At 37.4% G+C, this 23,312-nt stretch overlaps 1 protein-coding gene across 23 annotated transcripts in view; it reads left to right on the top strand.

The window, feature by feature from the left end:
• The window catches only part of ADGRL2 (adhesion G protein-coupled receptor L2), a 1,061,651-nt gene that overhangs the window by 440,910 nt on the left and 597,429 nt on the right, over nt 1-23,312 (top strand). The gene's annotated exons all lie outside the window — the stretch shown is intronic.

Below are 23,312 nucleotides of genomic sequence, written 5' to 3'. Positions count from 1 at the left end.
AAGCCCCCTGCACCCCCCCCCCATGTGTGGGGGCTGCACCCCCCACACAACCCCTGCTACTTATATATATCAACTCCAAGATTGCACTTCACTACACTTGGTGGAAAGTGCTATGATTTATGTTGTTTAAACTCAGTATGTGTATGATATGTGTTTTCAGTGTTTTGAGTTTCAGTGTTTTGATCTTCTATATTATGCAGTTTTTTCATTTTCAGTGTTTTGAGCTTTCAGTATTATGAAGTGAATCCATATATATATATATATATATATATATATATATATATATAGTGTGTGTGTGTGTGTGTGTGTGTGTGTGTGTGTGTGTGTGTGTATTATTGTTTTCCTGTAAATTATTACAATTTGAGTGCCCAGTATGCCAGTATGGGCAGTACCATTACAAGGGAAAAGGTGAATGCAGCTGTCGTGGATGTCAGCCTGTAAAGTCATTGAATGTTTAAAATAATTGGGGGAGAGGGGGAGATTGACAGCTTAGAAGGTATCAATTAACCGGTATCTTGTGGGTTGTAAGGTATTTGGGTGTTAAGAAACAGCAGGAAGAGAGGGGATGATACAAAAATAGGATAATGCAAGTTTGACAGTTCTGGTGGTTAGTATAGTTAGCAGTATTCAGGAATTAATTAACAATGAAACGTTTACCACTTAAGAATAGTGAAGAAGGCTGAGGCTGCATATGTAGGTGAAGACATACACTACATGTTTGAGGCATGGCAGCACTGTGGTTAAGACATGACTGAATGAAAAGAATAAGCTATGTTTGCTGAATCATAAATAATGTACCGGCATATTATAAATAATATACCTAGTGATGTAATATGCAGTACAACTAAAAGGGCTAAGAATAGTGTGCACGAAATGAGCAGTCACGGCTGTATTTCCAATGCACTAGTAAATATTTTTTGACTTCATTCTTGAATACTAATACCATTGGAAAGTACTTTAGATATTCACTAGTCAATAGTCTTTCAGTTATGAGATGAGAGTTGGAACTGTATGTATATCGTAAAGCATTAGCTTGGGAATATGCCTTCATCATGAACTGGAAGTTATGTGTTATCACTTTGAAAGGCTGGTTGTTGATAGCAGGATGTGAAACAGTAATATATTTTGCAAGATCCAAGTGTCAGTCTTTGTTTATTTCTGTGTGTGTGTGTGTGTGTGTGTGTGTGCGTGTTTGTGAGCACTGACACTCACAATCTTAAGAATTTGTTTTCTTAAACTGGAACATATTGCAGTCCCTTCCCTCTGAGTTAAGGAACTCTGAGGCTAAGACGAGAGAAATGAGAGCTATATCCCATCTTCTAACTTTTTCCTCAGAGTAAAGCTGTTTTAGAAAGACATTGTGGTTAAATACTGTGCATTCTTATATTCTAAAAAAGTCTGGGGATTTATTGTTAGAAATGGAGGAGAATTCAGGAAAGCAAGGCTTTGTGGACTGTCAAAAGTGAGTTAGTGAGGCCTCTCCAGTAAACACAGCTGCTAAGGCTTTCCAGAGCCCCTTCAAGTAGTTTGCTTCTGCTTCTAATCTTAAGGTTGATAGAAATATGCTGGAGCTTACTAGTTAATTACAGTCCACAGAGAGAGAAAATGGATGGGCTTGAATGCTGCATTTGTGTGGCAACATGGACCTGTTCAGCTGAGCTGAATGCCTGTTTCACCATTGCCTGAGAGGAATAGAAAAGCTACTTTCTCAGTGTCTGACCAGAATGCATGATAAGGTTTGGTGTCAAGAAGGGTGAGATGGGATCACAGCAATTATGGCATAGGCACACTGGTTTCCATGGCAACCAGATTAAGGATTCTAAGTGATTTATTATTTACCACTTAAAATCCTCATTCCATCAGTTAATTAGGGGAAGTTTTTTTCATTTGTGCTGTCACTTACATATTTGAATACCAGTGTGATTCATCAGTTTTTAATGTCTTTGGTGATTGATTTTGCACTGGAAGGGCAGAGGTGTCGACATATTAGAACTGTTCTTATGGTTGATTTAGCAGGATGTAGTACATTGAATGTGGAACTAGTCATGTCACATAAATTAATACATTATATAAAAGTACATTTACCAGGCATTCGTAAGTTTAACAGGTTAAATGGCCTGTACCTGAATGATTCTCTTATAACCTTTGTATTACTAATTAGACACTTGTTTCTAGCACAACACTGTGTTTTTATAAAGTGAAAAGACTATGGGTATATCAGTGTTGTACAGCTGCAAATTCATTTGCTTTTTTCAGACTTCATAACAGTTATTATATAGTGTAGATGTCGAAATCAGTGCCCTTGTTTTATTTCTGAACCTGATTTGCCTTTGGGTTTGAATTGTAAATGCTTAATGAAACTCCATAGTAACCTGCTACATTTGACACGGGGAAAAATGTATTGTAGTCTTTGTCATTGAGGTGCTAATGTATTCACAATTGTATTCCCACTGGTCCAGCTGAATAGAGAAATCTGTAAATGGAAACACAGTTGCCTTCGTGAAAATAGAGCAGCAGCCTATTTAAAAGGAAAATTACTGAGTTTGTTTTAAATTACAAAATCTTTGTGTATTGGGGAGGGTCTTGTCGCGATACATCAAGAGAATTTACTCTGTTAAGGACCTTGCTTATGAAACTATACCAAGTCTTAGTTGTTTTTTTTGTAGCATTCCAGTTAGTATGGGTAACTAAAGCTGACAGCCTTTTAAAACCAAGTGCCTCAAGCCACTGCGTCACTTTAAATCAATAGTTCTTGTAATAAGTTCTAGGAAAAGGAATTTGGTTTATTATTGTATTGCATTGGCAAAATTGGGAATGTAGAAAGGAACACGTCATACACAGATGATTTTCAGACTTTGAGACAGATTTCTTCAGTTTGGTAAAAGGCTTCATATACCATTGTTTAGCATGTGTTCTATGAAGTCCACAAGTAATGGTACACACCTGAATTATGGATTCATATGTGACATCCTGTTATTCATTCTTACTGGTAAACTATGGCTTAATTCATTATTAACAGGAGGTGTAGAGAAAGTCTATGCCAGAATATGCTTGAATCTGTCTACTGTTTTGTACTGGATTGTAGCAACTTCAAAGTAACGTGCAAAATTGTATTTGGGTAATTTGGATTTACAGACAATTTTATATACTATAATTTGTCTATGAATCGGGATCAAATAAAAAGATTAAGGGTGAGATTATTTAAAAGAATGGATCTTGTTTGGCTGTCTGTCCCTCACTGTTTGAGAGTGTATCACTTTTATTTCCAAGTAATTTTTCATCTGTTTTGAGAGAGCCATTGAAGTAGGTCATACAGATGAGGCTAATGTCTTTCAGCTCAAATAGTTCATGTATTAAGAGATAGCCTCTGTCTCTCTGTAGTTCTTGTCTGTATTCACACAAAACACAACTTGTACTTGGGCATCTGCATCATTATATTTCCCATGCAGCAGCAGTTGTTAACAGTTTTTTTCTTTTTTATGTTGTGATATCTGTATTATTATTATTATTATCGTTATTAATTTGACTTTATTTTTACTCAGCCAGTTGCTCATATTGTAGTCAGATTGCCAACATGGGTTATTTTACACACTAGAGTTAAACATAGCACTAAATTAATTCTGTACAGATGGAGGGTAAGTAAAGGATATGTTAGAAACCTCTCTGGAATTAAAAAAAATATCTATCTATATATATATATATATATATATATATATATATGTGTGTGTGTGTGTGTGTGTGTATACACACGTACACACAAACACACCAAAAATTGCTCACAAACCCTATCGCAACATTTAAATCACCTTAAGTGGTGCCTAGCATTTTTTGTCTTCCATGATGAGTTTTTATATTAACAGAAGCAGAAGAAGACGTGTAAGATAAGAGCTTGTTATGATAAACCGGGTTTTGCTGATTGTATTTTTGTTTAAGTTTAGCACTTTCATTATTAGCTAGAGGTCTGCCTGGTTATATCACTTGCTCAGAATGACACAATAGGCAAATAGACACTGAGCAAGTCAGACCCAGATGACTGGTGAGTGGCTTGCAGAATCCGTTTTCCTGATTAATAGTTCTTTGTTAGTGGACACCATTTTACCGTGGAACAGACATATATTTAAGGAATATCTGTTGATATATCATAACAGATACATTTATCATTCCACATGTCAGCATGCTCCTAGCACATCTTTTCAGTGGCCACAATTGTTTGGTAATAAAGTTAAGGTCATAGCTGTACACATAAAAGGAGACTGGTCAGCTTTAATTTATCAGTGGCATGTACTGTAAACAGCAGGCCCCTCAACAATCATATAACTGCTAGGGCCACCAAAGTGGTACTAGAATATGCAGAAGAGCAGAGCCTAAAAAAATCTTCCTGGTACCAAAATGAGAGAGAGTCCAGTATTGATCTCAAGGGCTGAAGAACAGAGGTGTCTTCCAGGCAGGTTTAGAAAGTTCTCGTTGCTGTTGCTTCAGTTCCTTTTTTCAAATTTAGTTCAGTTGTATGACTTATACTGCAGTCCTTAGATATGCGAGGCATACAAAATTGTATTTGCCTGTTGCTGTGGAGATTCTTAAATTTATTTGTTAGTCAGGGAAATTTCACCAGGTGTAAGCAAGTCCCTCTTTTCAGCATCAACCTGAAAGCACTGCAGGGATCACCTACTAAGAGTGGCAGAGAAGGTAAATGGAGACTGGGGAAATCAGTCTCTGGACTTAATTAACCCTTTCATTTTCTTTTCATGTGGTTACAGGTAGTGCTTGCTGCCCTTTGGAGTGGATGGATCCATGTGATCATGTGTATTTCGGTCTGATTCAGCACTCTGTTACACTTCAGACATGCTGAATAAGGGCTCCTAATGCCCACCCTGATTATTAGTAGAGTTTTACCAGGATCCCTTCACTGAAGAACCTTATGTTTATGACTAACAGACAGGATGGGGTAACTTGATGTAAATTACTGTTATGTTTTGTGAATCTGGAGTTAATTTTATTAGTTAGGAGAGAGCAAGATGGGACATCATAGTACCTGGAGAGTTTAATGTGCATAGTTCCAAAATTAAAAAAAAAGTTGCTGAATTGCTTGTATAGTCTAGTAATCCGGACTGAAAAGGCTTCACCGACCCCTTCATTTAGTAGAATGTATCACCATTAAAATAAAATGATACAAACACATGTTCTACATTCAGGGCAAATATCCTAATGTCTCATGGAATATGGTGTGTGTTATGGAAACAGAAGACTAAGGACTTAGTTTCTTGAATAATTAAAAGCATTAAGGGAAACATGGCAAGATACAGTCTCCAAAATATTTCCTTGAACATAAGCATATTAATGGTATTTTAAATGTATGACAGTCATGGCCTAATATAGGGTTTGGAAGGATGGTGTAGGACATGCGGAAAAGTCATTTTTGCTATAAATTAATGCATTGTAAATGCTGAAGTTTGACACACCATTTTCCCATTTGTCTTGATGCTGATTATTCAGTGTTTTTTTTTTTTAGTGTTTAAGGCTGTGAGCTGCAAATGAGCTTCATTCTGTTAACTTGCTTTTGTTTACTGTGTAACTATGAACAAGTAAATTAATCAAGTACGGTTCCCCTGAAAAGATGCTTGTACCTAGTGGATTTACCTGTTTAATAGATTAATAAAAATAGCTGCACTGTATACTGTGGTTTGAAGGGTTTCTTTGGTGTGTAAACTACAATAATTTATTGTTACTTCATCCCTTAGTTGAATTGTTGCCACTTAGGGTTGTAAGCATTTTTGAGGAATAATAATAGAAGTGCTTACCTAAGACCAAAGTAAGTACCAAATATTTGTTTTCTATGCAATGGAATTTTGATGTGTAGTCAGCAAGCTATTTCACTCACCAAATGTGTGTTGTGCACAGGATATTATTTCTCTGAAGACCATAGGTGATGTGTTATCAAATATAGGTGACACACAGTAAAATGTAATCTTTTCATATTATGTCTTTTCACCTTTTGGTGACTAGTGGGATAATAAGCTATTAAAGAACTAGTGCAGTTATGTTTTTCCACTGGTGAATAGAAGAGTGCTTTATTCTAGGATATTCAAATTACTGTATGAGGTGGGGAACTCAAAGCTAGACATTGATCCGGTGTAGATATGCAGAGCCAAATTCTCAGTTCTGTTAAAGTTTGGATGAGCATGTTTCTTGTTGATAGAATATGATAACTTAAGCATGATGACTGTACTTTACAGTCAAGTTAAAAGGAAAGTACTGCCATAGTAGGTTATTCCATGCTGAAATAATGATAGTCATCCTTTTGTATTCTAGAAGATCCTTTTAAATCATTTTGCTGTTTTTGGTCGTTCAACTATAATACAAATACAGCCCGCAACCATAGTTAATATAGTCTTCAAAACAGAATCCAACTACCAGTGTCTGTGGATTTTTGAATTAGACTACAGTAAACTCTCAGTTAACCGGCACCCTTGGGGATTGGTAGATGATGGATAACTATAGTTTCCGTTTGCTTGAGAGCTACTATTAAAAATAAGCCTGACTAATACTATACCCTATACTATTTGTTTGGTTTGACTTGTTCTCAGGTTGGGGATATCTTCTTTTTTAAAATTCTAAAACTCTAAAAACATAAGTTATGTTTCTGCGGGGGGGCAGAAAGTGCAACACATGAAAATTGTCCATATTTCTTCCATTTTTTTTTACCTGTTGCTTGAGAGTGCCAGTTGCTTGAGTTCTGATTAACTGTATATGTTGATAGTGGCAATAAAGCAGAATCCTCAAAAGACAGTAATAGCATGTTTGTCTAATAGAAAAAATGCCTAGATGGAGAAGTTATGTGACTGTGTTTCGTCCTGGGCAAATCTTATTCAGCCTTTTGCAATCAAAAAGATGTCCAAGATTCTAGTCTTGTAACAAGCATGGCTGTTTACAAAAATCCTTAATATGCGATTTTCCTTGAATTTGTCAAAGTTGCTTCTACCCTCCCCAGGTTGATGACTCTTCTTGCAGATGACTTCTTCATTTTGGGGATTAACGACTGAGGTCGGAAATGGCTGCCACAGCCCTTTTGTTTGAAACTGAAAAAATGAGTCCCAGAATTCAAGTTAATTGGTTAATTGGTTCTCTTTATTGATGCTTTTGTCTAGTCAGTTTGTTGTTTGGATGTTTTGTACATGTTGCCCTTGGAGATAGCTGCTAGTATGCATCAGCTCTAGACTTGTACATGTTTGTTTTTTCTTGGGTGTTCCCCATTGTCTGATATATTGCGTTTTGGGATTTCCCTTTTTTAGCTTGGGATCCCAGAAGAATTTAAGGCATTTGTGACAACTTCCTTAATCTCTTACCTGGCACAAGAGTTAGTTCTGCTCTGTCTCACAGCACGTTGTTCTCCAGTTTGGCTCTCATCTGGGGTGTCTTATGGTGAGAGTCTGCCAGTCCTCCCTTTGCAGCTGTGTTTTTTCAGTGGTTGCTTCTCTTTCTCATCAAATGCCAAAGATGTGCTGTTGTAGAAAAACCTGTTGGTATTCACGTTGTAAGAGTGTGTGCATCCTGTGGTGGTTTGGAACTCCATATAGATTGAGTTTCGAAGACTTGCACCCACTGAGTGCCTGAATAGGCTCCAGCTCTACCACAACCCTGTATTTGGATTAAGTGTGTAATCTGAGAATGAATAAATGTGAGAAAAGACCTTTCTTGCAGGTAGCTAAATGTAGATCTGAAATCTATTAAGGATTTTTCAAAATCAAGCAATGAATAGACATCCAACTAATGAGATAATTTGAGGTATATCATGAGCTGTACAACACCAAAAAAATAAATGATTTTGGATATTATCCTTACTCACTGCACTAAAATCATCACCAGGTCAGTAGTCACTAAAAGAAGAATAAAGGATGTTGACTTAGCGAACCCTGTCCATGTAGTTGGCAGCCAGCCTTAACAGCACCCAGGGCAATTCAGAGTTTGCTGAAATTTTTACAAAGGTATTGACACGGGTTATATGGACTTTTAATGATACTGCTTGTTAAAAATCACTTAGTCTGAATCACTTTCTCTTGAGTTTTCACTGTGATGTCCAAGAGATAATTAAACTACTATATTAACAGCCAATTTGGTGCCTTTGTTAGCTATGATTCCTGTCCTATGCCTGTGGAAGATAGTGGTGAGATCAGGAAAGTTATAAATAGGAGGATTCTTTTAACAACCTTAGAATTAATTCATATCATCAGGGCGGCCACGGTGGTGCAGTGGTTAGCATTGCCGCCTCACAGCAAGAGGTTCTCCGGTTCGATCTTCGGCTGGGGTGCCTTCTGTGCGGAGTCTGCATGTCCTCCCTGTGGTCGCGTGGGTTTCCTCCGGGTGCTCCGGTTTCCTCCCACATCCCAAAGACATGCTGCAGGTGGATTGGATACTCTAAATTGGCCCTAGGTGTGCGTGTGAGTGTGCCTTCTGTGGAAGGTTGGGCGCCGGGCTGGCAACTCGACACCGTAAAACTCTACTGCCATTCAATGTGCGGACAAGGTGATCCGCTGTGGCGACCCCTAACCAGGAAAAAGCCGAAAGAAGAAGAAGAAGAATTAATTCATATCATCATTATAATATAGTCTATACTGCTATTCCCTTTGGTTTCTCAAAAGGTCCTTGCAGATTTAGAAATGCCAGGATCTATTTTTTGTGACATAAGAATTTCGTTGGACAGTGGTGGAAGATGCTTGTGCTTCCATAAATGGAAAAGTTTCATTATGGAAGTATTAAGGCCAGGTTTTCATTCAGTATCACCTGCTGCTAAGAGTGTAAGGGATTGGAACTATAGGGAAGGTCCTGTGTCACCTTCACAGCAGCAGGATAAGAGGCAGAAGTGACAAACCGGGGTTTATGAACATGAGCAGTTAGTCCTTGAGGTGCTTGTGGTAGACATTTAACAGAAAATGTGACACAGAAATGTCACTACCCCTTTGCCCTCATGCAGAAGTAGATCTTTTCATACATAAAATTAATATGGAATAGAACAGAGAAGTGAAAATTACAGGCATTTGCTAACTGAAGTGTAATGCTTATGGTTTGAATGTATGATTTCTGTTTAGAATGCATCTAGTGATAATTGCTAAGGAAACAAGGATGTTTTTTTACTAGATAATGCACTAAGGGAATAAACCAGAAAATATAGGAGGACACCCACATGATGAGACTTACAGACTTGAAAAGCCGGTAGCATCATTCTTAATGGGGCATTTAACTTTATGGGTTATAGGGGGTGAACAGGCAGCTGGTAACAGGTAACCTGATTAAAGGGAACTGCTGCTTTGGGTAGGGGAAATGGGTGCAGGAAGTTAAGAGACTGCACTGTGTATTGTATATATGATTTCAGAGTTTGCAAGGATAGACATTTCGGAGAAGGGCTGGTGTCAGGCAACCCTATGCAACTTCTAATGTTTGTTGTCACTCGCTTAAAGCTGGTATTCTGAAGAGAGCAAGTAAGCCTTAGTTGCCTAACTTTATTGTGCATTGAGGCCTGCAACAAAGTGGAACAAAACTCCCACACAACTAAGGATTCCTTTCAAGGGAAGAAGAACATGAGTAGTATGAAGACCAGCAGACCAAGGCCCATTTAGTCTTCTGATACTATCACCAAAAGAGTCACAGTAATAGGGTAATTGTCATGCTGTATATTAGTAGAGTTTTATAAGTAGGCACACCTTGATGTGTTATGTTCCATACTATACACATAAGAGTAATTTGAAAAAAAGAAATCTACTCACAGAATAGAAATACATTTAGTAGTCTGGTATAGTAATTAAAACATCATTACTGTTACAGGCCATTTCTACAAAGACAAGAGAATGGGAGATACAATGAATGAAAAAAAAAATGAGACTGCAATAGATTTAACAGGCAGTCCAGAGAGCTTTCAGTTTCTCTGCTTTGCTCCTGAGTACATTGCCATTGCTGGGAAAGGAATATCTCAGGGGATTACCTGATCCTTTTAGCTGCCAGAAAGCTATCAGCAAACTGCATACTTGGCAAATTGAAGTGATTTATACTTGGGCCTTTGTTCATGAGTATCAGGCGTTTCTTCTTTAAGACAGATTTCATTTTGGACTATTTGATGTCTCTGTCAGAGCCAGGTCTGAGGAACAAAGTTAATTTATTAGATAATTCTTATTTGTTTGAATAAACATAAAGGATGTCATTGACCATCTCAATTTTGTTTGCTGCTTTTAAAGTTTTTTTTTTCTTTTGTCAAAACCCCAGTGTGAAAGTCATGGTTGAAGGGAAGGCCTGTGCTTTAGTTTGGCAAATCTGAATACATTTCCACCTGAGCCACTCACAGCTTATAAAACAGATTTATTTTTCTGAAAAATGCCTTCTTTCTGTTGACATTACTTTGACTAACAACATTTTCATTGTTCAGGTTATTTGTCTAACAACCTTTTATTATTTTCTATAAAGACGGGAGTTACAGTGGAGAGTGGATTATCTGAACGTTGATTGTCAATTAAATGAATGCAGCCTTCCAAAGTTTTTGGTTAGGAAAAATCATAAAATCTGAATATGTAAACATTATACGTATTCGCTTGTGCTTGTTTTTTGAGCTTGTAGCCCACTCATTTGAAAAATATTCTTTTATCGTCCACTGGAATCGCTGAATGTTTGAAAAGTATATTCCCTGTGTGCAGAAAAAAGATTTTAGAAGTTTTTTTTATCCAGTTCAGTGTATGTTTGATTATCCGAACAGTCTGATTATCCGAACTACCCTAGATCTCAATTTGTTCGGATAATTGACTCAATACTGTATATTTAGAAATGTGGAGTTCCATTCTGAAATGCTGTTATTTGTTTTCCCAGAAGGTCTGGAAAGCCATGATCTGCTGCATACAAGTATAAGGGGAGTGAGCATGACTGTCTCCTCTTGTGTTGTTTTTAGACAAAATGAAATTAAATGTAAAGTAAAATGTTGTAACTCTGGAAGGGCTAATGCAGCTGGCACAAGCATGTCTTTACATTTATAATATTAATTATATCTTAGGATTTAAGGATTTAACAAATCACTGTAAAGCCAATAAATACTATTGTATTTTCTAGAATTCTGTATACCACTTACAGTGTCTCAGTAACTATTCATAATAAACACAACTGTCCCTAGCAGTTTTGTTTGTGAGGTTTTAAAGTTTTATATGAGGCCTGACAGTTTTGCCTATTATTTTTCTTTGTTGCAGGCTTTGCAGAAATATGAAAATGATGCATACTAATGTAATTATGCATTTGAACACCAATTAACTTCACCCTGATCCCTAATTACTTCCTGTATGACACCTCATGCAGCTGATTCTCATCCAGAAGGAACAAATGTACCAAAAAAAGGACAGGCAACTGGATGAAACAAGATGCAAGAAGAAAGTTCCCTTATTTCAACTTGAAAAAAACTACAAGAAAGACTTTGCGAAGCTAAAGTCTTCACTTTATAATACCTTAAAATCCATACAGTGGAGGCCCATGATATACATGAAAATGACCCTTATGGACATACCAGTGTTTCAGTTATGTGGTTTCTGAATGCCTAAGACGTTTTTACTTTTTTAAGTCTTTGCTGGTGTACTTAGGCCAATAAAGCCAAGCTCCAGCTGGAAACCTTGGAAGACAATGTTATTACATGTGCATTTTTTAAAGTCTGCTATTGGAAAATATTTGACTTTATTGGCCTGAGTGCACCAGTAGAGACTTTAAAGAAGGAAGCATGCATTCAGAAGCCATGTAGCTAAAATACTGGTAAGTCCATACTGGGTCATTGGCATATATCCCATGGGCCTGTGCTGCAGGATGTTTAATGTATTGCAGAGTGAAGACTTTAGCTTGGATGGGTGTTTCTTATAGCTTTTACTAAATGGTTTGTCTTTGTTTCCTTTTTACCTTACTTTGACTAGAGGCTTTCTTGATGGTGCAAGTTTTAACCTATTAGTTTTCAGTAGTTTGTGTGTGTGAAGGCTGCCAGCTTAGATAGAAATAATTTTGTAGATAATTCTATATGTCATTGTAAATATTAATGTAATCCACAGGCTGTTTTACAAATGTAAGAATACTAACTGTAAGAAAACTATGTTATATGCTCTGAACTTCAAAAATGTAACCACAGTGCACACTGCTGGAAGAAAGCTGATATGTCAAGCATTGTATGACTGATCTCAAGTTCAGATACAGGATGTCTGGGCCAGGAAATTCTTTCTGCTGTCTTGATTTAAGAGATAATTACTAAGATTTTACATGTATAATGTATTTTATTGCTGTGGCTTCCTGACCAGGTGCAGCTTACTAAGAAATGTAAATGTTGTGTTTCTGTGAGCCTGGGAAACTAAATCAGAACTGTTAAGAATGATGTAATCTGAAAAGACTCAGTAGTACTATGTTATCAATTTAAGACTTTCCCAGAGAGAAAGATTTGAGCATTTTGGATTTTGCCTGAAGAACATCCACTCAACAGCACTTGCTTGCTCGGTAATCAAGATATTTATTTAGACCAGTGATTTCTCTTAGAGATAAGATTAATCTAGCTGTTTCTATATTTATATCAGACTATCCTCCTATATTATTTTAAACGTTTCCTGTGATCTCTGAACTCTGTAATGTCATTATGTTGAAGTAGTAAGTATTGTCTTGTGTTTTTATTATTTATTATACTCCAGTAGCTTTACCCCTGGGTCACACTTACTATTTGGATAACAGTAATGTTACACAATGAAATTGGTCACCCTTTGGGAAGGGCCTTATTAGTAGCTGATAAGAGTAGTTGGTGGCAGTGATTACTACCTTATAGCCTGGCAGGAGGGGACATAGCTGGAGAACCTGTGCCAGGCTTCCCCAGGAGTGTCTGTGTGTATGTATATAAAACAAACCTCAAGGTGTGTGTGTGTGTGTGTGTGTGTGTGTGTGTGTGTGTGTGTGTGTGTGTGTGTGTGTGTGTGTGTGTTAGCTACTTGGGCAGGGACACGAAGCACTGGTTGGACAGAGAGGGTACTGGAGGTTTTGGCTTGACCACTCAGCTGGGATCTGAACCCTATAGCTGTGCCAGTGGGGAATCTTATTGGGGATCTGGAGAGAAAGGGAGGAAACCAGCCCCAGAGTGACTGTGATCTCTGTTTTCTCTTAAGGGAAATTGTACTTTACTGTGTATGTACTTGTTAACCTTCCCAATGTGCATGCCCCTCACTGGTGCTAGTGGTGAGGACTGAGGCTTCTTGATTATGGGCCAGTGCACAGGCATCAAAGTGTGATACAAGAAGACTAAGTAATTGGCCTTCTTAGCATTTATAACAATATGAATGGCAGTGACTGACAGAGGCGGTCTCTAAAGACTGCAGCTGTATGTGAGCAATAGTGGGTGTACAAACTACATCAGTATGAAATTTCTGACATCAGCACTGACAAAGCCATTTTCTTGTAGCAGACTACAAGGAATGCACTTGTAGTAACAATAAACAAAATACAAAATGCAGATTATTTTAAACTTTATGTACATTTTTATTTAAGTTCCTCTTTTACACTGTTGACTATTCCACATTTCTAGATGGTAGTTGGCAAACAGGCAATAATACATGTCAAGAAGAGCCCTTGGCTTATCATAGAGAAATGTCTGGTGGCTTTAGAAGGGTGAATGAGAATCTGTCACAAATCACTTTACTTTACAGTTTCATAATGATCCTGTCTGGAGAAAGAATTGCTGACGTGATTGGATACAATATATTGCATTTATTTTCATAGGACTGGTAGAATCTGGGATGGCTACTTAAACTAGGCCTGTGTTTCCTTTACACTGCTTAAAAATAATCAGTGGTGAAGCTTTCTAGTATAGTCGGGCTACTTTGTTTTCTGTAGATAAACTAGAAGAGTTCTCATGGTCTGTCAGTGTGCGTGTTTATAGTCCAGATGTGTCCTTCATTACAAATAAATCACCAAATAAACTCTGGCAAAACTGTTGTATGTGGCTTTACTTTTGTAGTCATCTTTTTTTCTGTGCAGCTCCTTATGTCAGATAATGAAGAGAAGAAAAGGTTGCAATTTCCTGCTGGGTATTCCTTTATGGGCAGAGCCTAAGTTGTCGTATCTGGTTCTGACAGCACTAACCTGTATGAGTGATAATCTCTCTCTCTCTCTCTTTTTTTTTTAAGCCCAATGAATAAGAATGCTTTGAAAAACATGAGACATAGGTGGACTGCATAGCAGCAACTGTTCAGTAGTGTGGTTGTTGGATAGTATTGTTCACTCCCAAACTTGTAGAGTTGGTTGTCCTTTGGTTTTTAGGGCCTGAGAAGTCTACATATTATTTCTTGCTTGATCCTCTGTATTTTTAACAGCCTTTGATTATTCATGTGTAGCTTCCAGTGGGAAGGAATTTGAAAGCAAGGTGCCACTTATTCAGAAGTTGGGTATATGCTGTATTAACAACCTTTCGTATTCGCTGTGTGAATTAATTTAAGTACAATTTATTTATTTTATTTATTTATTTACATTTGTTTACCGGATAGTGTCCGATTGAGTCAGGATCCTGTTTTCAGTGGAGACCTCAAAGAGAAAAGCTCTGAGAATTAAATTAACAATCTGGTGGTCCCCTGCCATTAATGAACTCTACAACAGAAAGAAGAAACTGTTGCAGGAAAAAGGTGAAGTCCCAAGACTGGAAAAACTCCCTTATTCGCCTCAGCAAAAAGTTGAAATCCATCATCAAAACCTCTAAAGCCAGCTATGAAGGCCGAATTGTGGCAGATACTAAAAGCAACCACAAAACCTTCTATAGTTATATGAAGAATCTCCACGGCAATACCCAGGTTTGCTCAGAGTTACTGCACAATGGTACCTCCTATACTGAGCCAACAGATATTGCCAACATACTGGCCAACAGATTCAGTGCCAGTTTTAGCGCCCCCCCCCCCCAAGGACCAATCACAATACCAGAGGAATGCCAGGCACCCAGCATTACTGCAGCACAGGTTAAAGCTGCATTGTCCCAGGCCAAGAATACAGCTTCCATGGGACCCGACAATATCCGTGGTTGTGTTCTACATGAACTACAAAGTGAACTGGCACCACATCTGTGTGCCCAGTTCAATCACAGCCTCACCTCAGGCTTTGTCCCTACCGAATGGCACACTGCTACAGTCATCCCTGTCCATAAAGGGGGAGCGACTACAGACCATGGAAATTTTCACCCCATTAGCCTGATGAGTCTGATATGTAAGGCTATGGAGCGCATCATCATTGACCTGATTAACAAGGATATAGGGAATCTCCACACTCTAGATCCCATGCAGTTTTGTTTTGTGAAAAGTAGATCATGCCTGCTTAACCTGGTTGACTTCTTTGAGTCAGTCACCAGATCTGTGGATGAGGGCAAGGCAGTTCATACAGCCAACCTCGATCTGGCCAAGGCCTTTGATACCGTTCCTCACTCAGGAATTATTGATAAACTCACCAAACCAGGCATCAACCCCTATATCACTAGGTGGGTTGCAAATTGGCTCACAGACAAAACCCACAGTGTGAAAATAGCAGACTCCAAGTCAGATTGCCGAACAGTCACAAGTGGAGTCCCACAGGGATCGGTCCTGGGTCCTCTTCTGTTTGGCATCTACTTCTCAGAAGTCCAGACCAACATGTAGGGACTCTGGCTGACCATGTTAACAGATGACTGCAAACTGGGAGCCATTATTAACTCCCCAAGTGATGTAGATATCCTACAGAAAGGCCTCATTGAGACTAATGACTGGTGTCAAACCCATGGCCTTAAGCTTAATGCCAGAAAATGCATTATCATCCTTTTTGGGAAAAACTCAGTTCCCACTAATTACCACATTGATGGGAGCCCACTGAACACTGAAGGGATTATAAGAGCTCTGGGGACACAGGTTGACAGCAACCTCTCCTTCAAGCACCACATTGCCACTGTGGTCAGAAAGGCCTTCTGTGCGGCACATCTCATTACCAAGGGTTTTGAATCCAGGAAGAAAGAGGTCAACATCCCTCTCAACTCTTCCCTCATTAGGCCAATCATCGAGTATAATGCCCCATTTGGCATGTACCTCACTAGACACGTGCAACAGCTGGAAAGGCCACAAAAGTACCTCATGAAGAGGATCCTAGGCCTTAAACACATGTCCTACATGGACAACTCAAAAAACACCAGCTATTCTCTGTCTCATATCATCTACTAAGAGGAGGTCTCTGCTTGACTTACAAAGCCGTGTCTGACCCAGCTCTGTTAGAAGTGCTACTTATAAAGAAATCCCAATCCATCCGCACCACATAATCCATAGACCTTAACCTCATTACCACAATCAACAGAGCATGCTGTTTAAGGCCTAGGATCTTCTTCATGAGGTTCATAACCCAGAGACTGCCTATGCTCTGGAATAGACTTTCCATACTTGTCAAACAGAGCACCTCACTGGCCCTCTTCAAGAGAAATCTTGATGAGTGGATGGGAGATAGAAAGTTCACCCCGGGGATCACTCCAGTGGGTCTACTTGATAGAGGCACTGGGCACTAATTTCAGGCGGCACTATGCCAGGGCAGTTCTATGAGCTAAGCTTGTAAAGGCTCCAGGGCCATTAGCCTAATACACACCTATGAACCTATGAATAGAAATAGCAACAGAAGAAGAAATACAGCAGAGTATTATATACATAATACAAATATAAAAATATATAAATATTTGATTAAAAGTTACAAGCCAGCTAGTTTACAATATTTAAGTGAGTATACAAAGCATGATAAGAAGCATAAACAAACATTATTATTGTTGTTTTTTTTTTCCAAAGTAGTTAAGTTAGAAGAAGAGAAAAACACAAATAGTAGCTTGCTGGCTCATAGGAGAGTATAAGTTGGTATGCTTACAAAGCTTGTCATTAAAAAGTTCCTGGAGAAAATTAATGAGATTCTTTGACACATGCCAAATTCTCTTCTTGCTGATGCAAAGAGAGTAAAAATTGGATATAATAGTACAAGTCAGAGAAGCAGTTTTGCTGAGTTGCAGTTGCTTGTGTTTCTTTTTTAAACTATTGCAACTACACAGATATATGCAGTATTTACAGAATTGACAAATTACAAGAAAATCACACTTTTTCATCTTAAGTAGTCTAATTTTAAATCAAAAAGAGTTGACAAGTTTAACTGCATTCTCTATTAACACATTTAATTTTACTTACATTTTGGTGCATTACTTTTTGTTTCTCATCATAATGATATTCATTTGGTTGTGGCATACACTAGTGGATAGATTCTTAAATTGATGCATGCTAGGAGGTGGTACATTTTTTTCCACTGTATTGTAATTACTTTTCCTGCTGTGGTCAGTAATGGCCACAAAGCTTTAAAAAAGTCATGAATGTCAGTCCAAAAATAATTCAGTATTCCGACATTTATGAAATATTGTGATACCAATCATTTCTTAATTTTTTCTTGGATCGCCAACATGTTTCTTCTTTTGTGTAATTTTTTCATCTTATAAGGAGTAAGAGAGACCTTCCATGGGATTCATTAAAGCCTACACTAAGTGTACACCATTCTGAATGAACAGACACCTCAGACATAATTCACACCTTCTTCCTCCTAATTTTAGTTTTTCTTCTGATTTTCTTGCCATCTTAAATATTGAGGGGGATTCATGAAGGTTACAGCAAAGTGTAGACCGTATGTACACTTGATGTAATCTTTCTGAGTTACTAGAAAGCACAAAAATATGTTAGGGATGTTCTCAATACAGATTTTGTACACTTAATATTTCCAGGGGAACAGTTTCTGTATAATAGAAGATGACAGTCCCGCTGATTTTAATATTAAATCTGTACTATTATAGTTTATTTGTTTTAAGTCATATTTCTCAGTAAAATTTCAAAATGCATCATCTTTTATTTCTAAGTTAATAATTAGTTTATGCTGTTTAGATAAAGAAGGTTTTGTATCACCATTGCCATTTCCAAACATTAATAAATAATCTGAAAACTCTGCAAAGCTCATTGTTTTTATAACTGTCATTAAACATTTCTTCTAATTTTAATCTGATGTTGTGAATTAGCATTCAGCTTGTGTATTCTAATTCTTTATAATTTCATTATCAGTTTTATTATAGTTCCCTAACATTATAGATTCTAATTATCCAAAAAGTGTATTCCTAAGTATCTTAATACTGCGTTTTGCTTTACCTGTGTTATAACAGTTTGTTTTCATTTATTTTTTGATTAATTAGTAAAATGCCTATCTTATTATTAAATGTCCTTCTGGGAATTTAAAAAAAAATGTTTAATTTAAGTATCTTTCTAACTAAGTTAATGTCACTGATTGTTAGACAAATGTTCTGCATATCGCTGTATTTTTGACTGAATAATTCATTAAAATCAAAGCAGTTAATGTTAGTGTTATTTTAAAAAATATGGTACTAGATCCATAACTAATGCAAATAAAAGAGAAGAGTGGAAAACTCTAATATTAAAAGTAGACAAATGTTCTAATCTATAGTCCTCTTATAGACCAATGTTTGTTTGTGTCTTTCGGCTTTTCCCGGTTAGGGTCGCCATTGCGGAACACCGGTCCGCTAATGATTGGCAGTAGATTTTTACGTGCTGGCTTGCTGGGCCTAACGCACAACCTTCAACAAAGGAACACCCACTCACGCATGTCACCACACAGAAGACGCTCTAACTGAGAATCGAACGGGCAACGTCTAACTGTGAGGCGACAACGCTACCGCAGCACCACCACCGCAGTAGTCCTCTTATAGACCAATATCATTGTTAAATACAGACTACAAAATCTTTCTTTCAATACTTATTGATAATCTGCTAAAACAAGTGTTCACTTACTTGATACATAAAAATCAAACCTGTACATGTGGTAGAGTGGAGCAACATTTTTCTTCCAGTTTCAGATAATATAATGTAATTGCTATAATTAACATACTCAGTATATTACAGTTAGGTCCTAACAAAGCACCTGGTATATGCACCCTTAGCAAGTCTAAAAATGAAGAAAGCATATAATTCACTATTGCAAGCAAATTAGCAAAATTGATCAACATAATTCCAGAAAAGCTGCAGCTTAACAGACGCGTGAAAACCATAGGACATTCTCTTAATATTGCCACCAAATGTGGAAGCACTTTAAAACATCCTTTCAAGTCTAATCATAGTATATCAAAAAAAAAAAAAAAAAGCATGAACAATTCTTAATGCAGATGCACCTTGAGTGCAGAAGTGCAGGACTACTTGATCTCAAGTAGGGATACTAAATGATGCTCAAAAAATGTTCCTGTGCTGGCCAAACAACCAACAGATAACTATTCACCAGTTTTCTTAAGGATATGCCTAGTGCTGCATTTAAACATATGATTTAATGTGTATTGTAGTACTTGTGTTCTTAATCTCATGTTTTAATGACAGTGCCATTCGTCCATTGGCAACTTGTAGTTAAGTTGAAAGTAATCTTGCGCATGTTAACGTAATTCAGTAATCATCTATCAGATTGTTTATGATACAAGACCGTATCATTTGCCTTCATTATATGATAGCTAAACCACTTCACTAGAAGCATTTGTTGTACTAATTTCCAGACTGTACCTTTCTAGTTTAAGAGTAGAAGTGGGTGCAGCTTCTGTCTACAGCTGAAGTTGCAGTGAAATTTATGAAAAAGCTTTGCAATGTATTCATCCAATGTGTCATAAAAATCTGGTTAAAGTTATTAATTGCTGAGTAGTCAGAGTAAATGGAGCATGTGTTTCTTTTTCATATTATATTTTACATCAGATAACTGAAAATACGTTTGGAGTTTTGCAGCTTGTTGACAAAGTTTCAGTCTTGGAAAATCTAAATTTCTATGCCTTGGTCCCAGACAGGGAGTGTGAATTTTTTGCGGGGCCTTTATAGGGATAACTGTAAACAAAATAAATTATTTTTGTACTTTGGAATAAATACTTAAGATGATTAATTGTGATATTCAGGTCTGGAAAAAATGTGGTTGCTAGAACATTTTATTTTCACCGTGCCTTTGTTCCTCGGATAACAGCAGCAAGATTCAGTTGTTAACATCTGTATATACTTTTTTTTTGGTAATCCAGAGAAATTCTTTACCTTTTTCATGCTGTCTGCCATGTGGCCTTTAATCATCATCATCATCATCAACCCAATCTTCCTCATTTTTACATGAGCTTTAGGTGCCAGCTGTTGCTACTTCTTTTATTTTGGAAGTGGTCATAGAGGTGTTATATATCACCTGTTACTCTTGGGCAGAAGTGGGAGGAAGTAGTAGCTCTTAAAAAGGTGTCGATTCCATCAGTTTTGGCCACACATCGCTATAGTAAACAAGTAGATAAGCTTGCGAAAGGAAAAAAAAAGGAAATTCCGTCAAGGTTGCCATTCAAATGAATATTGTGGGTGGATAACAAATCTACTGTTTCAGAGCACAGTAATGAGAATTCTTTTGGGACAGTGGACCATCATGCATGTCATGCAGGCAATACATACAAATACCTTTTCCTACAGTTCCCTTTTAATTTTTTTAGTTTAAAAAAGTAGTAGTAACATCATCAGCAGTTGCAGCTCTTTTAATATACTGGATTTTCTTTTAAACTTTGCATAATACAAATGTGTTTGCGGGGGTATTTGCACTGTTTGTACCTGCAATTTGTGCGCCTTCAGGTTTCTTGACAGCAGAAATGTGAATTATATTAGCTTGTGTTTCTTAACCTGTATGCTAATGCCTGTTACTGATTTGTTGATTAGAATGCATTCCTGAACATCTTAGTACAAGCCACTGATGTACTGCATGTTGCTATGTTTCTAAATGTTTCTAGAACTGGTAGCATTAACAAGACATGTTGTCTTAAGTGTGCGTCTACAAAGATTTCTTAATCTCTTTTCCATTAGACAACTTGAGTGTGCAGTGTGACATGATAAAGGTTTCTTCCTACATTATACAACCTCATGAAAAGTATGATCTTACAAGTGGAATAAAATGTTCCACAAAGTAAATGGCAGATCCATGGGTGTTAGTCTGATTAACTGTCTCCTGTTGATTTAATTAAGTTTAACCATGGAGTATTTCTTCACCTATGTTAAATCTATGGATACTTCATGCTTTTAACTAAAGTAGGCCTAATTTCAATTGTATCTTAATTATCTTGAATGTTTGTGCTTCACACTTTGTAGTTTTAAAAGTGCTTGTTTCAACCTGTACTCTGAAAAAGAACAGGATTCTAAATGGTAGATTAAATACAGTACTTTGGCTCCTTTGTTGTTTATTTAAATGCAGTGGCTATGATAGTCAGAGACCATGATGGCCTGAGAGATATAATTTGTTTGTTTGAGGCCTCAGTCCATTTAGGTAAACATCAGAGTCAGTGTTAGGCTGCAAAAGGTCCTCACCAGATCAGATGCCCTTGAGCCTAGGGTAGTCTTCGAATTCTAGAGAAGTATTTTTGTTCTCTGTTTGATATTTCTCTTTGCATTTTTTAATCAGGATGTCTGGTTTTGACTTGGCTGATGCCATGGTGTCTAGAGAATGTGCACTTTTTTTTTCAAATTCACACAGTCATGTGGAGATTTGGCTCTCTACTTGATGGTCTTATGTTGAACCTAGCAAAAGATGGACAGGAAACAACGTCATGATCCGTAGCTAAACAGAACAATCACTGACTGTGAACTTTTTTGAAATCTGTCCTTGACACTCAAACTCCTTATCTACAAATGAGAGAAACACAATGTAAAATTAGATATTTCCCAAATGAGGTGCTTATCTGTATTCTGACAGCCAGCCTGAACTGACAGACCAGTAGCTCTCAGAGCTTGCATCAACTCACGAGCGTCTTGTGCTGTAGCAGGAAGGAACAGTAGAGGGCATAGATAGGCATCCCTGTTACACCGCAGATATGTTGTCATCCAGGTGGGAGGGTGTCCATCCTCTGAGGAGAGGGGGAAGGGTGAAAAGCTCTGAAATTCAGCCTGAATGCCAGGCTTTCTACAGCAGAAGTCCCAAGTGTTATTGTTGCTGCAGCAGTGCCCATATTCAAACATCTAAAACTGTGGCACGTTTCTAACTCAGCTGTACTTTAAATGACACAATAGATTAACTGTAAATGAATGTAGAAACTGAGAGCGTGCGTGCAGATATGTCAAGCACTGATTGCTGTGACTTCAGCAGCTGTTGACATGACTTGTGTTAAGCAAAAGTCTAAAATGAAAAATGAACCAGTGGCTAGGCTCAGCTGTACCACTCTTTCAAATCTGCATCCCATAAGCAACACATCTGTTTGTCAGAAGTTTGTTTCTGTGTGAGAATTAATTTCTGTCCTAAGACAGTGCACCTGTTACAGGAGGTATTTATTGCAGTCATTCGGCTTGAACTCTTGAGAGTTAGTGCTGGACATTTTAATACTGTATTTTCAAAATCATTTATTCAGTGAGGAGACAATGAAACAGAATTGTTCCTTGTACCTTTAGGTCTTCTGTGTGATAAGATTCACATTTGCCCAGCAAAAAGCTGCATTATTGATTTTTTTTCTCTTTTCAGAAGGCCTCCCACTACCTCTTTCTTCAGTTGTCAGGCTTTGCACAGTAAGATTTACAAGAGAGATAGAATTACACTTGTGCTGTTGAAATGCTTGTTTCCCCTCTCAGCTAATGAAGACTCCAGTAAACTAAAAAAAAATGCAGCAATTGAACATTACGCTTTTGGCAAGTCATTCAGCCTTTTAAGCTTCAGTTATTATTTTTTCACTTTTCTGGGATGTGTGACACAGCAAAACAAAGCAGAAGTGGCAACAGGTCTGTGGATCTCTTATTTGGTGACACGTTTAAATGTTATCTTTTGGGATAAGTTCATGTTATTCTGCAATTGTATGTATACTGATGTTTAAGCCAGATGGCAAAGCACTTCTACAAGCATGTTTTTAAATGAACAGCCATGACTTTTTTTCACCACAACAGTCTATAAATTATTAAGTGTTAAACTGATAAATGCATCTGAATAAATTCAATATGGTTCATGTGGTACTACCCTGATTATAAAGTACAACATTGACTCAGTTAAATAGAATGAGTTTGCTTTATAGTGTCCTATCTAGATTATTGCACACTGCTTCCAGACAGGGAAGGTCATTCACTCTGCTTCGTTGTTAACATTACCACATTAATTATCTAGACACTGCTTGAAATAGGCTGCCTTTGTTCTGATGTTAGCATTAAGATGCCCATGGTGATGTTTTCACTGTTTTTTTTTACAGAGATCCAGCAATTACTGGTGTAGATTAGTTTCAGTAGCATCCATGTGGAGCTGTT

This window comes from Protopterus annectens, chromosome 5.part1, assembly GCF_019279795.1.
Source record: "Protopterus annectens isolate FY-2018-M chromosome 5.part1, PAN1.0, whole genome shotgun sequence".
Classification (NCBI taxonomy): Eukaryota; Metazoa; Chordata; order Ceratodontiformes; family Protopteridae; genus Protopterus; species Protopterus annectens.
The sequence above is the reverse complement of the archived record's forward strand: the minus strand, read 5'-3'. Positions and strand labels throughout refer to the sequence as shown.